Genomic DNA, 17,352 nt, shown 5'->3' on the forward strand with positions numbered 1-17,352 from the left:
CTTTAGGACAAGGTAAAATCATCAGCCCGGAGGTTGGATCTTGGGCGCAGTTGGGTGTTCCAACAGGACAATGACCCCAAACACACATCAAAAGTGGTAAAGGAATGGCTAAATCAGGCTAGAATGAAGGTTTTAGAATGGTCTTCCCAAAGTCGTGTGGACAATGCTGAAGAAAAAACTCCATGTCAGAAAACCAACAAATTTAGCTGAACTGCACCAATTTTGTCAAGAGGAGTGGTCAAAAATTCAAGCAGAAGCTTGTGGATGGCTACCAAAAGCGCCTTATTGCAGTGAAACTTGCCAAGGGACATGTAAGCAAATATTAACATTGCTGTATGTATACTTTTGACCCAGCACATTTGCTCACATTTTCAGTAGACCCATAATAAATTCATAAAAGAAGCAAACTTCATGAATGTTTTTTGTGACCAACAAGTATGTGCTCCAATCACTCTATCACAAAAAAATAAGAGTTGTTGAAATTATTTGAAACACAAGACAGCCATGACATTATGTTCTTTACAAGTGTATCTAAACTTTTAACGACGGCTGTATATTTATCTTGCATATCGAGTTGAGAGACGTTTCATGCGAGCTGTGTGCGCCTTTAAAAGGTGGTGCCCGTTGCCAAGTGACGTGTGACGTGAGCGAGTTCGCGCTCAGAAAATTTTTAGCTTCAGACGTGTTTGTTAGCTTAGTAGCAGCAGTTTGGCGGCTCTGAGGACAGTTATTTTGAATCATTTCACCGGTTTGTGCAACCTCTGGCTAGTAAAGAGTTTGAATGTGCTTTGAGAGCTGTCATATTTCATTGTCTACAGACAGGGTATTGTAAAATGGCAATCATTGAAATGTTGTTCATTATCCCCTCGTAGTAGTAGTAGTGTGTATGTATTGCATGTACTACATGTTTGCTGTGTGATGTTGCCCTCTTCTCTTTGATATTAAATTCATTTTAGTGCTGTGCTGCTTGTTGCTCTCATTAGTAAAAAGATATTTCCTGCATTGAGCTTTGTGTGCTACTGACATTGTCTTGTTGACATACAACCACATCAAAAGTAGCATGCCATGTTAAATCAAACATTATCGCCAATGGCACTGAAACATACATAAAAGTAAATCATTTGATTCCGCATTACGAGTAAAAGTAATGGTTGTAATTGTATAACGCTGTTATTACAAACACTGCATGCTAGCATACAAAAGAACTGTTTTGAATTCAAAAATAAAACATCAGACTTGACTATGAAAATCCTTTGAAAATAATTCTATTTGATTCAATTTTTGGGGGTAACAATTCTATTCAGAATTTATGCTCTATTCAAAATTCATAGTTTTTTTTCCCCATACTCATTGAGTGCCAGTTCTATGATTTCCTACATCCCTCCATAACATAGATAAGTAGCTCTGATACATGTTTATATTACTTAAAAGAAAACTGTTTTATTTAGTAAAATTCTACCGAAACATTTATTAAAGTCAAATACAAATAAGGCAAAAAGAGAAGTATCCCACACTTTTCTCTATAAAATATGGTATATGTAAATAATTACAGCAAATATGGGCATCTACTTTGCCTGAGTGGCTGGACAGAACAGATTTAAAAAAACTAACAATAATTACTATATTTTTTAATCAATTAAGAATTGTTATAGATACAAATCGGGATTCATTCAGAAATCTTTTTTTTTGACACCCCTATTAAATTGTATTTTTTTTAATTAACATTTGTTTATTAATTTTCAGACAAATACAATTGACTAGTGTTTTCCTGATACCAATATTTTGGTACCGGTACCAAAATTGTTTTGATACTTTTATACTTTGATACTTTTCTAAATAAAGGGGACCACAAAAAATGGCATTATTGGCTTTATTTTAACAAAAAAATCTTAGGGTACATTAAACATATGTTTCTTATCGCTAGTTTGTCCTTAAATAAAATAGTGAACATACAAGACAACTTGTCTTTTATAAGTAAGTAAACAAACAAAGGCTCCTAATTTAGCTGCTGACATATGCAGTAACGTATTGTGTCATTTCTCTACCTATTATTTTGTCAACATTATTAAGGACAAGTGGTAGAAAATGAATTATTAATCTATTTGTTCATTTACTGTTAATATCTGCTTACTTTCTCTTTTAACATGTTCTATCTACACTTCTAATAAAATGAAATATTCACTTATTCTTCTGTTGTTTGGATGCTTTACATTAGTTTTGTATGATACCACAAATTTCGGTATCAATCCGATACGAAGTAGTTACAGGATACACTGGTCATATTCAAAGTCCTCATGTGTCCAGGGACATATTTCCTGAGTTTATGAACATAATATAATTTTTTTTTAAAAACAAAGATGTTATACCAAAAAATATTGACATACTCATAGCAGAATCGACTAGAAACGCTCCTGTACTTGGTATCATTACAGTGAATGTCAGGTGTAGATCCACCAATGGCGTTTGTTTACATTGTGATGCCGGTGAGCTACGGTGTGTAGTGAAGCATGTTTAGCTATTCCTCGTCCTGCAGGGATGATACTTGTAAGAAAATTGCTCTTTTTTGTTGCCATGGAGACGAGGATTATTGTTTTAGAAGTAGCTACAACACTGCTGACTGCGGATGGACTTTAGCCGCTAGCTAGCTAGCCATGTCTTAAAGCACCTCTTCCTGAGGGTGTTTCAGTGTTATAACTTCACCTTTATCGTTACTTTTTAAGCCAAAATGCGTCCGTTCTCCCTTTTCTGTCTACACACTGTGTCTGCTTGTAGGTACTCTGTGATTGTGCGCTGCCGAACATGCTCCTCTACTCGTAAAACCAGCAATGACACGACGTGACGACGGTAGGGGACCGGTACTTTTCAGAGGCGGTATAGTACCGAATATGATTCATTAGTATTGCGGTACTATACTAATACCGGTATACCGTACAACCCTACAATAGACAGGAGTTGTCAAAAGATACAGTATATCAAATGCTGTTTTTCCCTCCCAACAAGTAATATAATGAAATTAAATTAATAAAAATAAATACAAAAATAATAATGATAATAAATACATCAAGTAAAAATAAATAATTCGTATTTCTAAACAAAAAAATATAGTTTGCTGCTTTTCATCCATTTAACTCACTTTTTGTCTTCCACAGCTTTCCTCTTTTAAAAAAAAAAAAATCCACAGACATGTGTCATGGCTATTAATGCAAATCAAATAATGACATGCTCGACACCCCCTGCTGCTCATAGACTGCAGTCATGTGGTAGAAAACTGAAATGAGATAAAATGTCACAGCAATGACAATGTCATCTATTTCAGACTGTGTGTCTCAAAATGACCTGTGGTCTTGAAAGCTTCTTGTTGTTGGAGGAAACAGAGAAAGAAGGGCGACACACACACACACACACACACACACACACACACACACACACACACACACACACACACACACACACACACACACAGACACACACACACGTATTTGTTACCTTCTTGAGACCTCTGAAAAATGCCTACCTCTTTAGGACCACCTTTTCTAGATATATAAAGATTTGTATTTAAAACAATAATATATACAAACTGTGCAAATGTTATTTAATTTTTTTTAATTGTTTTTTAATCATTTATTATTTACTTCAGGTTATTACAGTATGTCTCAATATACATATTTATTACTTTTTATAAATACATTTTGGCCAAAAGAGGCACATTTAAATTTCTTACACACACTTATTACATATGTTGGCCAGAGGGGGAACACTTCAAATGTTTACACACACTTGTTATTTCATATGTTAACCAGAGGGTCACTTTTAAAACAGAAACAATTTGAAAAATCCCTCCTTTTTTGGACCATCTTAATTTTGATACATTTCACCCAAATTTATAAGAAAACTTTAAAATTTTGGCAATATTATAATAGTTATTGGACTTTTACTTGGCAAAATTATGACAAAAGTCATCATTTTACTCAAGAACAACAAAACAATTGGCAATATTGTGACACAAGTCATAATTTTATATGACAAATGTCACCATTTTTGAGTCAAAAGTAGTAATTTCACATAAAAAAGTAATAATTTTACATAAAAGTTATAATTTTACAAGAAAATATTGCAATATTACTCAGTGGCCTAGTGGTTAGAGTGTCCTCCCTGAGATCAGTAGGTTGTGAGTTCAAACCCCGGCCAAGTCATACCAAAGACTATAAAAATGGGACCCATTACCTCCCTGCTTGACACTCAGCATCAAGGCTTGGAATTGGGGGTTAAATCACCAAAAATTCTTCCTGGGCGCGGCCACGGCTGCTGCCCACTGCTCCCCTCACCGCCCAGGGGGTGATCAAGGGTGATGGGTCAAATGCAGAAAATAATTTTGCCGCACCTAGTGTGTGTATGACAATAATTTTCTATTTTAATTTTAACTTTAATTTAGAAACAGAAAGAATATGACAACTTGTTCCCAATTTTATAAGAAATAAGTCGACACATTGTGAGAAAAATAATGCTTTTAGTATTTTATTTGTTTAATTTTTTTTGATAGTCATGGGTTTTTAATCTTCATGATTTACTTCAAGTTATTACAGTATGTCTCTACATACATATTTATGTTATCGTTTTAATTAATTTTGGCCAAAGGGAGCACATTTCAATTTCTTACACACACTTGTTGTTACATATTTTGACCAGAGGGGGAGCACTTCAAATTTTTACACACACTTATTATTTCATATGTTGACCCGAGGGGGAGCACTTTTAAAACCGACACACAGTCAATTTGAAAAATCCCTCCTTTTCGGGACCACCCAAATTTTGATAGATTTAACCACCAATGAGACATTCTCTATTAGATGCAATGGTTTTCCGTATTGGGACCATGATTCATGTCCTAACTTGTTCACACCTCCTCATATGGAAGCTACTTTTCCTTGTCTCAAGAAGGGTAGAAATACAAGAACACACACACACACACACACACACACACACTCACACACACACACACTCCAAAGTCCAAGAGGTGAGTGTACAACCTGAAGAGATGGAAGCACTGCACCTGTCTTTTCAATTTTACTCATCCCGCTGTGATGCTTTGATCCACCGTCTCCTCCGAGCGCCATTCGGGGCCCCCGTGGGACAACGGCGGTGACCTCGTGTTTTCCGGCCATCTTCGACCTGAAAGGCCACAGCTGCTGCATCCCGCATGCCAACGCCGACGAGGAGTACGACTTCCTCTTTTCCCACCGCTGATCTCAAACTCATCGGCTTTTAGATTAAGGCAAAGGAGCAGCTATTTGTTTTGTCTCGCTTTAAATGGATTGCGTCTCGGCCGTGTTGTTAGTTATTTTCAAAACCCCTCTGGAGTCTGGAGGTGGAGTGCACGAGTCCTTGTTATCATCAAATTAATTTAAATGTGCTCCAAAACCCACTTCTCCTCCGTGTGATATGTTAAAATATCCATTTTCCGCCCCAGTGGATTTGCCATTGAATCAATCCTAGGGCGCCGATTGCTCTTTTTGTAAAAAATAAAAATAAAAACAACCTGAGTTTTGTACTTCCCAGCGTTCCCCGTAGTGTCGGAATAACACAACAGACTTTGTTTTATTTGCAACAAAATTCCATAAAAGCAATCCGTAAATAACACATCAGCGTTAAATAAACAGGCAAATTTGGGATTCTGTTTGAGCAGTAAGCCAGCAGAACGTAGCTGAACAAACATGACAAATAACAAACATGACAAATAAACATAACAAATAACAGCTTTCGATGATTTAGCGACACAAAACTAAGCATGATTATTTTTGCAAAGGGATCGTTTTGAAATGTCATTCGGGCCACAATGTCACGGCCCGGGCGCACCCCAGTGCGCAGTTATCTGTGCGCTGCTGGCGCACGCCACTCCGGCTGCAGCAGGCGGATACATTCTATCGGCTCAATCAGCAATCTACGCACCTCAATTCTTTAAGATGTCAATAATGATGCAATATGTACACAAAGCTAGCCTAAATAGCATGTTAGCATGGATTATTAGCACTCCATGCAATTCAGTAACATCAACAAAGCTCAACGCTGTGCGTTCACGCACAACATAAAACGTTTGGTGGACAAAATGAGACCAAAAAGGAGTGGCATAAAACACATCTTTCTGTGGCAGCGTCGGAGAACGTTGTACATGGAAACGAACTACGGTGAGTTCAAGGACTGCCGAAATTAGTAGGACAAAAAGGCACTGGCCATCAGTGAAGCATAAACACAAACATATTAAACAGTGGGCTTTCTAACAATTAGGACGGTTTGTGTCATGTTTGTCCTCCTGCAGAAACATTATCAAAACAACAAATATATTTTCCCCCTTCTTTTTTCATTTTTTAAAAAGCTCCAAGGAGCCACCCGGGTGGTGCTAATGAGCCGCATGCTGTACATCAAGCAAGAATGGGAAATAATTCCACCTGAAAATGTTATGATGCGTTGCCCGGATCATATTCTGTTTGTTTTTGTGCACCCTTGAGTTTGTTTTCGGTTACCATGGGTGCCGATGGGTCGCAGCTGCCTTTGATTAGTGTCTGGGATGCTCACCTGCTGCCAGGCACTAATCAGAGTGCTATTTATTCCCGTTTCTTTCCAAACTCATTCTGGCTTCCTAGTTTGCTACTCGCAAGAGGTAACGACGGTTAGTTTTTTGATTCCTGCACCATGAATTGATTAACGTGGACCCCGACTTAAACAAGTTGAAAAACGTATTCGGGTGTTACCATTTAGTGTTCAATTGTACGGAATATGTACTGTACTGTGCAATCTACTAATAAAAGTTTCAATCAATCAATCCTCTTGATATGCCAGTTTCCACGCTAAGTTCTATAGTTTTTTGATTCTTGTCTTATATACTAGCTTCCACGCTAGACTCAACTTGGCTCTGTCTTCCAGTGCTATGTGCACACTTAGTTTTTTTCCTGTCTGGTTTGTTGTTATAATAAATCACTTTCCTACCTGCACGCTGTGTCCGAAGTCAGTCTGCATCTTGGGAAAACGACCCCCGCATCACAACGTGCCCAGATCGTTACAGAAAAGCTTAAAAAATTGGTCTTCTCAGTTCCCAAACGTTTACTGAGTGTTTTTAAAAGGAAAGGCCATGTAACACAGTGGTAAAAATGCCCCTGTGCCAATTTTTTTGCAATGCAAATTCTAAGTTAATGATTTTTTGCAAAAAAAAAAAAGTTTTTCAGTTTGAACATTAAATATCTTGTTTTTGCAGTCAATTCAATTGAATAGAAGTTGAAAAGGATTCGCAAATCATTGTATTCTGTTTTTATTTACAAATTACACAAATGTGCCAACTTCACTGGTTTTGGCTTTTGCATTTACAATGAGCTACAATACGAATTTCAAAGTTGACAGAAGTAGCAAGCAAGCTAGACTAATATGATGATTGGAGCAGTGAAAGTACTGCACCAGTCTCATTGTATATACTTTTGGATGTAGGACCTTCATCACTGGGCACAAATTGGATTGTGGCTGCCTGAATGGATGGTTGAGCGATTAATGACAATGCGCCTTACAATATATTGAAGCTCATTTCAGTGTGAAATACCTCCCATCACTCGTACGCGCCCACAAGTTGTGTATAGTGCATGAGTGAGCGCCGCCGCCACCGGAGCATCTCTGGCTTTTCTCTCCCCATCACGTCAGAAGTCGGAGCCTGAGAGCTGGAGAGTCGCTCCGGGATTGAATTGCTTAAGCTCAGAAATAACATTGAAATTCCACTTCAACGAACCCAGAGCAAGGAAAAAAATCAGGAGAACTTGTTCTTGGCAAGAAATGCACTGATAAGTGTGCTGATCGTTAGCTGCTTCCCGTTGAGATTTTAGTCTGATGTTTACATCTATTTTGGTCTTGCCATTGTGGAAATTGACTAAAATATTTAATCATGTTTGGCGGTATTAGTTGACAAGAAAAAATACCAGTTGCACGTGTGGCTTAGTAGGAGGATGCATAAAAGAATGAATAGGACAAACCATTAGGGATTGGTGTTCTCCCGATACCAATATTTGCTGAAATGGTTTGAATGTTAAAATTGTTTGAATGTCGAAATTGTTTAAACGCTGAAATGCTTTGAATTTTAAAATTGTTTGAATGTTGAAAAGCTGACGCCAAACTGAATTACTAGTGAAATGTATAGTTTGAAAGTTGAAATAGAATGTTAAAATGATTTGAGAGGTGAAAAGCAGAAGATGTACTGAAATGTAGTATGATACTTGGTATAGTTAGGAGAGTTAAGAGGAACCCAAGAGGTCACAAAGTAATATTATCTATATATTTTAGTTGTAAATGTATCACATTAGCTAAAATGCTGGCATAAAAACTCAGCATGCTAACAGGCTAACAGCGAGCCTACTTGGAACATGGCGCCAAGTCACGAAATCCTTGAGTATCAGGTTTACAATGTACAAAATGCTAGAAAAATTAAACATGAGATTGCTAACATTAGCATGCAAATAAATGAAGAGCTAATATATACAGTATATAACATGTATATACATAATATTGTCAACATTTTACAGTTTTCTTATAGAATTGTGACTTTTGTTGAGTAAAATTACAACTCTTCATAAAATTTCCAAAAATGTTTAGCTTTTCTTGTAGAGAGAGAACCAAAATGTATTTCGATACTTTGATACTTTTTAAAATAAAGGGGACCACAAAAAATAGCATTAATTGGCTTTATTTTAACCAAAAATCTTAGGGTACATTAAACATGTTTCTTATTGCAAGTTTGTCCTTAAAAAAATAGTGAATATACAAGACAACTTGTCTTTTATTAGTAAGTAAACAAAGGCACCTAGATAGTCTGCTGACATATGCAGTAACATATTGTGTCATTTATCTACCTATTATTTTGTCAATATTATGAGGGACAAACTGTAAAAATTGATTATTAATCTACTTGTTAATTTACTGTTAATATCTGTTTATTTTCTCTGTTAACATGTTCTATCTACACTTCTGTTAAAATTTAATAACCACTTATTCTTCTGTTGTTTGGATGTTTTACATTAATTTTGGATGATACCACAAATTTGGGTATCAATCCGATACCAAGTACTTACAGGATCATACATTGGTCATAGTCAAAGTCCTCATGTGTCCAGGGACATATTTCCTGAGTTTATAAACATAATATATATATTTTTTTAAATGAAAGATGTTGTGATGTTAAAAAATATCAATGTAATCATAGGAGTATCGACTAGATACCCTTCCGTACTTGGTATCATTACAGTGGATGTTAGGTGTAGATCCACCAATGGTGTTTGTTTACATTTTGACGCCGGTGAGCTACGGTGTGTAGTGAAGCATGTTTATCTATTCCTCGTCCTGCAGGGATGATACTTGTAAGAAACTTGCTTTATTTGTCGCCATGGATACCAGGATTAGTGATTTAGAAGTAGCTAAAACACTGCCGACTGAGGATGGACGTTAGCCGCTAGCTAGCTAGCCATGTCTTAAAGCATCACTTCCTGAGGGTGTTTCAGTGTTATAACTTCACCTGTATCGTTAGTTTTTAAGCCAAAATACGTCCGTTCTCTTTTTTCTGTCTACACACTGTGTCTGCTTGTAAGTACTCCGTGATTGTGCGCTGCCGAACATGCTCGTCTGCTCGTAAACCAGCAATGTCACGACGAGGTTGGTATAGTACAGAATATGATTAATTAGTATCACCGTACAACCCTATAAAAGATAGGTACTGGATTTGGTACTTTTATAAGTACCGACTAAATTATGTCAGTAGTACCAGGTACCAATTAATGTGTCATCAAACTTGGCTGTATTTCGATACCTTTGTTGCACGTGACCAGTGATAAAACTTGAACACATTTGGACAAAACTGGCTTGCGTACAGGGGATGTGGTTACATCAGGGGTCCACAATCTGGCCCACGGGATGTCCCAAGTACATTTTTGATAACATTAAAGTTGCCATCTAAGTGGATGATGTCAATATTGGTAGTCATTGACCATGTGCATGGCACCAACTTCCGGAGCACATAGAGTCAATGTTTATGTACCGATTCAGACAACCTGTCCCACCTAATGTCCAAATAATCAAAAACCAATACCGAAATACTTGTGGTACACAAAACAAAACATCCCCACTCAACTATGTGGAGATTATGAAAAATGTCAATGCACCATACACAATTCAAAATTACACCTCCTTAAATCCACTACAAAGCATGATGGGTAAAATTCAAAACCATCTCTGTCCACACTTGTTTGATGCATATTAGCTGCTTGATATTTTGTCGTCAGACAAGTAAACAAAATAGGAGTTCAACTTTCACTTACGCTTAACGTTTAGTGTTTTATCATTTACTGTATTTTCCGGACCAGGATAAGGCGCACAGCTGATGAATGGTCTATTTTTTATCTTTTTTCATATATTAGATGCACCGGATTATAGGGCGCAATAAAGGAGTCATATTATTATATATTTTTTTCTAAATGTAAAATACTCCCTTGTGGTCTACTTAACATGTTATGGTGGTTCTTTGGTCAAAATGTTGCATAGATGATGTTTTACAGATCATCTTCAAGCCGCTTTCTGACAGTCGCTTCCGGATGCACCGTTTTGTGGGCTGTCTTATTTACGTGGCTCACCTTCGGCAGCGTCTTCTCCCTGTCATCTTTGTTGTAGCGGTGTAGCGTGCAAGGACGGGGGTGGAAGAAGTGTCAAAAGATGGCGCTAACTGTTTTAATGACATTCAGACTTTACTTCAATCAATAACGGAGCAGCATCTCCTCATCCGGAAACAACAAAGCCGGAAATGTGTCCCGTGAAAAACCGTCCGACCGTAACTCTAACTAAAGTTCCTTGGGTGAATAATGTAAACTCTCTACACCGGTATGTTTTAGTGCTTTCATGGCGAGTTTACTGACAGATATAAGTAAGAACTTTACACTACTTTATATTAGAAATGGCAACAGTGGATAATGAATGTCACATAAGAAGATAGAGAAAAAGAAGAAACTTATCGACTACGGTGTCGACACGGACTACAAAGGCGGACCTGCGTAATTTTTCAGGATTTATGCAGATCCCAAATACAGATCAGCAGGTACCAGAAGGTATGAAATGTTGCTTTTGCATAATATTGCGAAACAAAACGCCAGATAATGTCTTACCTTACACACACCATAATAATACTCCTATGTGTAATGCGCCAACAATCCGTCAGTGTGGCTTCATAGCTTACCAAAGTCGTACTGAAACATTTTGATAGATTTTTGAGCGCCGTGTGTAATGTTCTATATTTTCAATTTAAAATGTTGGTGTTGTTTACTTGAGACCCATCATATTGCAGGCTACACTTATCTCTTATGTTTGACTTCCATCTACTGGTCACACTTATTACACCATGTACCAAATAAAATAGCTTCGAGATTTCAGAGCTCAACTAAACTTATGCACCGGGTTATAAGGCGCACTGTTGAATTTTGAGGGGGAAAAAAGGATTTTAAGTGTGCTTTATAGTCCGAGAAATACGGTATATTTCATATTGTAGCGTATTGCAGTGTTAATGTGTTATTGGTCAGTCTGTTAGCTAAAGTTTGTTTTAATTAATGCTTAAAAGGGGACTTGTGCTTTCTTTTGGAATTTTGCCTATCAACTGCAATCCTTATGTAAGACAAGCACACGTTTTGTTTTGTTTTTATGTATTTTGACTCGTAAATAAACGTTAGCAAAAGTCAGCTAACAATAGAGCGTATGAAAGTCGCTCAATTCTGCCTATACAGTGCTCTAAAAACATCCAAAAGCCTCCGTCGATGTTTTATATACATGCTTTAAGAATATATGGAATCTAGTAACAGGCATTCATAATAACGTGTAATAGTTACAGAGTTTGCTCATTTTAGGCATACGGCTGTGTATTAATTTCACACACAACTTTCGCTTTTTCCTTTTACAACAACAACACCACTTATCTTCGCAGACTTTATGAGAAATATATATGACTACTTTGGGACAAATGATGAGCCAGAACCTTATTTTTTTAGCCTGAAAATAAGAAGGATGATCTACAAGTTTAAACTGATGCATAAACAGTAGTTATCATGTAGCAGTATTGCTAAGTGCTAAACACAATTTACGAACATAATAGAACGATCACCTATAGTACAATGTCTGCTCTCACTGGGATGCCGACGGATGGGATGTTTATATCTTCCCGTTTAGATGGAGAATAAATCATAGTCAACACGAAGGGTTAAAAGTTGCCGCAAATGAGCATATTTTTATGTCTTTCTCGCCATCTGCGGGTATAAATTGGATGTCACTGATGAACAACTTCTCGGTTAATTTCTACCACCTTCTGCTATCCAGGTGAGAGGCATGATTTAGAATCTATAATTAATCTCCACCAAGTTAGAGGCAGACATGAAGCAACAGCGCACTGGCTCAGTATGTCAACACTGCAGCTGCACAAGCTAGTTAGCGCTCTGTGATCACAGTGTTACTAATAATAATAATAATAATAAATATTGCGAGTACTTGGTTCATATTCAGGTCAGACTGTAGGCTGTTTTTGGATGCATTATTAGATTGATTTAGAGGCAGAATGGATTACTCTCATTAGCTAGCCACTTTGTATATGCTGTATTGTACGGATTACAATGAATAAAAAAATAAAAACATGTGTTCTTGCCTGTCATAAGAATTGTAGGTGATGGGCCAAATTCCCCAAAAAAGTACAGTTACCCTTTAACAAACTGATTTACTGTCTGATCATTTCCTGATAATATTGTAAATCAATGATTGTAGTGGCGAAAAAAGTGTATTTGTGTGTGTGTGTCTATTTGTGTTGTGTGTGTTGCACACACGCGGGTCAACATGACCGGGTGTTGTTGACTTCCCCCAGAAAATTGGGCTTTATTGCAGGTTGTACTGTAGACCCTTGGATTAGAGGCCTGTTTTGAATTTGAATGAGAGATAAATTGTTTGACAGTTAAATTAGGAACAAAATAAATCAATTAACACAATTATATAAATAACTTTCATTTGTTTTGTCAAAATTGCACTATGATTTAGTCTATTTGTATGTCTTGGCTGGGAATTTAACCATGTCTGGTGGATCAAAAGACTAATACGCTAATAGGAATTGCAAATATTGTTCTTATTCCATCAACAAGTCTTAGTCAACAACATAACTACCTTTGAGTGGAGCACTCAAATATTTAATTGTCATATTTGTTCGTGATTCATATTGCAGTGTGGAGGCCGACTCTTTCTTATCTTGCATCTGACCGCTAATTGCTGAGCTGCTGCATGCCGTTAATCATTGTCACGTTGGCAAGGAGGCAGCCCCTGAAAGCCAATCAAAGAGCTCGTGGGCGGTCGAAAGGGACAGGCTGCAACATGAGCGGCCAATTTCCGCCCGATGCTAATATTTGTCTTGTCCCCATTCAATAGCGTAACATTATTTTTGGATGTTAAAAAGGGCAGGGACATGTCCTCCCTGTCCCCCCCCATACATGTGTGTCAATGCATAGGACAGCCCGAGTCTGGGGGCCTGGTGCAGGAACCAAAGTACAAACCCCAAAACCAATGAAGTTGTGTAAATCGTAAATAAAAACAAAATACAACGATTTGCAAATCCTTGTCAACTTTAATTCAATTGAATAAACTGCAAAGACAAAATACTTAACGTTCGACCTGGAAAACTGTGTTGTTTTTTTACAATTATTAGCTCATTTGGAAAATGATGCCTGCAACATGTTTCTAAAAAGCTGGCACACGTGGCAAAAAAGACTGAAAAGTTGAGGAACGCTCATCCAACACTTATTTGGAACATCCCACAGGTGAACAGGCTAATTGGGAACAGGTGGGTGCCATGATTGGGTATAAAAGCAGCTTCCATGAAATGCTCAGTCATTCACAAACAAGGATGGGGCGAGGGTCACCACTTTGTCAACAAAGGCGTGAGCAAACTGTCGAACAGTTTAAGAACAACATTTCTCAACGAGCTATTGCAAGGAACTTAGAGATTTGACGATCCAAGGTCTCTAATATCATCAAAAGGTTCAGAGAATCTGGCGAGATCACTGCACGTGACATTGAATGCCCGTGACCTTGGGTCCCTCAGGCGGTACTGCATCAAAAAGCGACATCAGTGTGTAAAGGATATCACCACATGGGCTCAGGAACACTTCAGAGAGCCACCATTAGTAACTACAGTTTGTCACTATATCTGTAAGAGCTAGTTAAAACTCTACTATGCAAAGCGGAAGCCATTCATCAACAACACCCAGAAATGCCGCCAGCTTAGCTGGGCCCAAGCTCATCTAAGATGGACTGATGCAAAGTGGAAAAGTGTTCTGTGGTCTGACGAGTCCACATTTCAAATTGTTTTTGCAAACTCTGGACGTCGCGTCCTCCGGAAAAAAGAGGAAAAGAACCATCCGGATTGTTATAGGCGCAAAGTTCAAAAGCCAGCATCTGTGATGGTATGGGGGTGTATTAGTGCCCAAGGCATGGGTAACTTACACATCTTTGAAGGCACCATCAATGCTGAAAGGTACATACAGGTTTTGGAGCAACATATGTTGCCATCCAAGCAATGTTAGTATGGACGCCCCTGCTTATTTCAGCAAGACAATGCCAAACCACATGTTACAACAGCGTGGATTCATAGTAAAAGAGTGTGGGTACTAAACTGGCCTGCCTTTAGTCCAGACCTGTCTCCCATTGAAAATATGTGGCACATTATAAATGGTAAATGGGTTATAATTATATAGCGCTTTTCTACCTTCAAGGTACTCAAAGCACTTTGACACTGTTTCCACATTCACCCATTCACACACACACATTCACACACTGATGGTGGGAGCTGCCACGCCAGGCCCTAACCACGACCCATCAGGAGCAAGGGTGAAGTGTCTTGCTCAAGGACACAATGGGCGTGACTAGGTCAGTAGAAGGTGGGGATCGAACCAGGAACCCTCAGGTTGCTGGCACGGCCACTCTCCCAACTGCGCCATGCTAAAACGATAACGCACACAACAAGTAGAATAAAGCATAACATGGACTCGATATTTCATTATGGTCGTTGTAAATCTATGTTGTGACATGTCATGTCCCTCAAAAGGTTGACATGTAAAAAGAAGCGAGCTGACGCCACACACACACCTGTCGGACCACACCTGCGTGTGTCCCCACCTTAGTTACGTAACCCGCACTTTAACCTGCATATGTCAAGTGACTATATGTGTGACTGAGGCAGCTACTTAATCCAGTCAAATGAGTCGAGTAGCCACGAAAATAAGGCGATTAAATCAAATCAATGTGCTTTAATTACAGCGAGTATTAACCAACCACGTGAGTAGGCTTATTTAAAAAGAGTGAATATAGTCGACTTCAAATGTGTTTGTATTGTTATAAACAGAAGCTAATGAGCTAACACCTCCATAGGAACCGCAGGTTGCCGCTGAATAAAGCAGCGGTGGCCGGGTTATAAACACTTGTTGACCCGAAACATTTATATTTCATTCTTTTTTTCTTTTTTAAGAGAATAAGAGAGTCCAGTAGCTTTTGATTTAGTAGCCTGCAAATAAAATGACCAGGGTGAACGTGAATATTATGGTTATTAGTATTAACATTTCTACTTTTTCTCATTACATTATGCCTTTTTGCTCTCTTATTTTTGCACACTGGACAACCTGGTACATACAATGTTTACATAGCGTGCTGTCCTCCTGAAAGTATCCACAACCAGTCGTGGGTCACTGTTGCTCCTAAACTGCAAGCTTGACACTAATTAGGAAATAACTACATAGCTGCATTTTACCCGTAACTGAATTCTTCTTTGAATAAAACCTTCCTTTGTTTTTACTGTATTTCGCTGTGCTAGGCTAAAAGCTGTGGCAGCCTTAATGAGTGCATCTTGTTGAATCAATACTAGCAGTGACATAACAAGCACTTGCCTGTCAATTAGTAGATCATTAGTACCGCGGAACCTCGGTATGGGAGTGCCCTAGTATGTGTTTTGCGGGTTACAAGCTAATTTACCTACTCAGCTAATTGTTATGAACTAGAATTCGAGCAAAGAATGGTGTTATGAGCTAGTTGGCGTGGCGAATGTGACCATGAACCCTTAAGATCCGGCCAACATACCGGTACTCGCGAGCATTAGCTTATAGCTAGCGATGGACATAACTTAATTTTTCCAACGAAGAAAGTGATTGCGAAGGACAATGGCGAGATGATGATATTCATTAAATTAAATGAATTGATTAACGTGGGCCCTGACTTAAAACAAGTTGAAAAAATGATTCGGGTGTTACCATTTAGTGGTCAATTGTACGGAATATGTACTGTACTGTGCAATCTACTAATACAAGTTTCAAGCAATCAATCAAATGCTAGCTTGTGCCATACTGAAGCAGAATGAGTCGATAAGTCCAGCAGAGGAAATATAATCGAAATTGAGAACATGTATCCATGAAAATATGAAGAAGGTGCTGATGGTTTGTTTGACGGATAAACCGTAGAAGGTAAATGCCCTACATTATCATTACATTACTTCATAAACTACTGCAGTTGTTTGTGGTGCATTCTATGAAATTGTTTTTCAGACAACATTACTTATCTTAAATATTTGTTTTTCTTCTAAAAGGCATGTTAAATGTTCAAATTGTGATGTTTTGGGGTGCAAGCGCTGATTAAATTGATTACAATTTATTTCGATAAGCGAAGTTTGTTTTGGAACACACGTTTTTAAAAGTACGAGCTGTGTTGCAGACAACAATTAAACTTGTATCCCGAGATACCACTTTATAAGTCAGTGGTTCTCAAACTTATTTCACCAGGTAGGAAAAAAACTTTGCTCTCCAAGTACCACCATAATGACCAACACGAAAATACAATAGCGTAGTTGGTCTAAGTATTCATTAAAAACAACGCATAGATTTTATTTAACTTGTATATTTGATATTTTTGGTCACTGTAACAATACACTTAGTTTGAACAGTAACACTGTGTTTGGGTATTTTTAGCATCACAAAATATGTTTTCATTTAAAGAAAAATTGATATTACGTTTATAAACTCAGGAAATATGTCCCTGGAGTAGGGTTGTACAGTATACCGGTATTAGTATAGTACCGCCATACTAATTAATTATATTCAGTACTATGCTGCCTCTGAAAAGTACCGGTACTAAAATATTGGTATTGGGACAACACTAGCCGATCAGGACATTGAATATGACCAATGTATGATCCTGTAACTACTTGGTATCGGATTGATACCCAAATTTGTGGTATCATCCAAAACTAATGTAAAGTATCAAACAACAGAATAATAAGTG

Source organism: Entelurus aequoreus, linkage group LG28 (assembly GCF_033978785.1).
Source record: "Entelurus aequoreus isolate RoL-2023_Sb linkage group LG28, RoL_Eaeq_v1.1, whole genome shotgun sequence".
NCBI lineage: Eukaryota > Metazoa > Chordata > Actinopteri > Syngnathiformes > Syngnathidae > Entelurus > Entelurus aequoreus.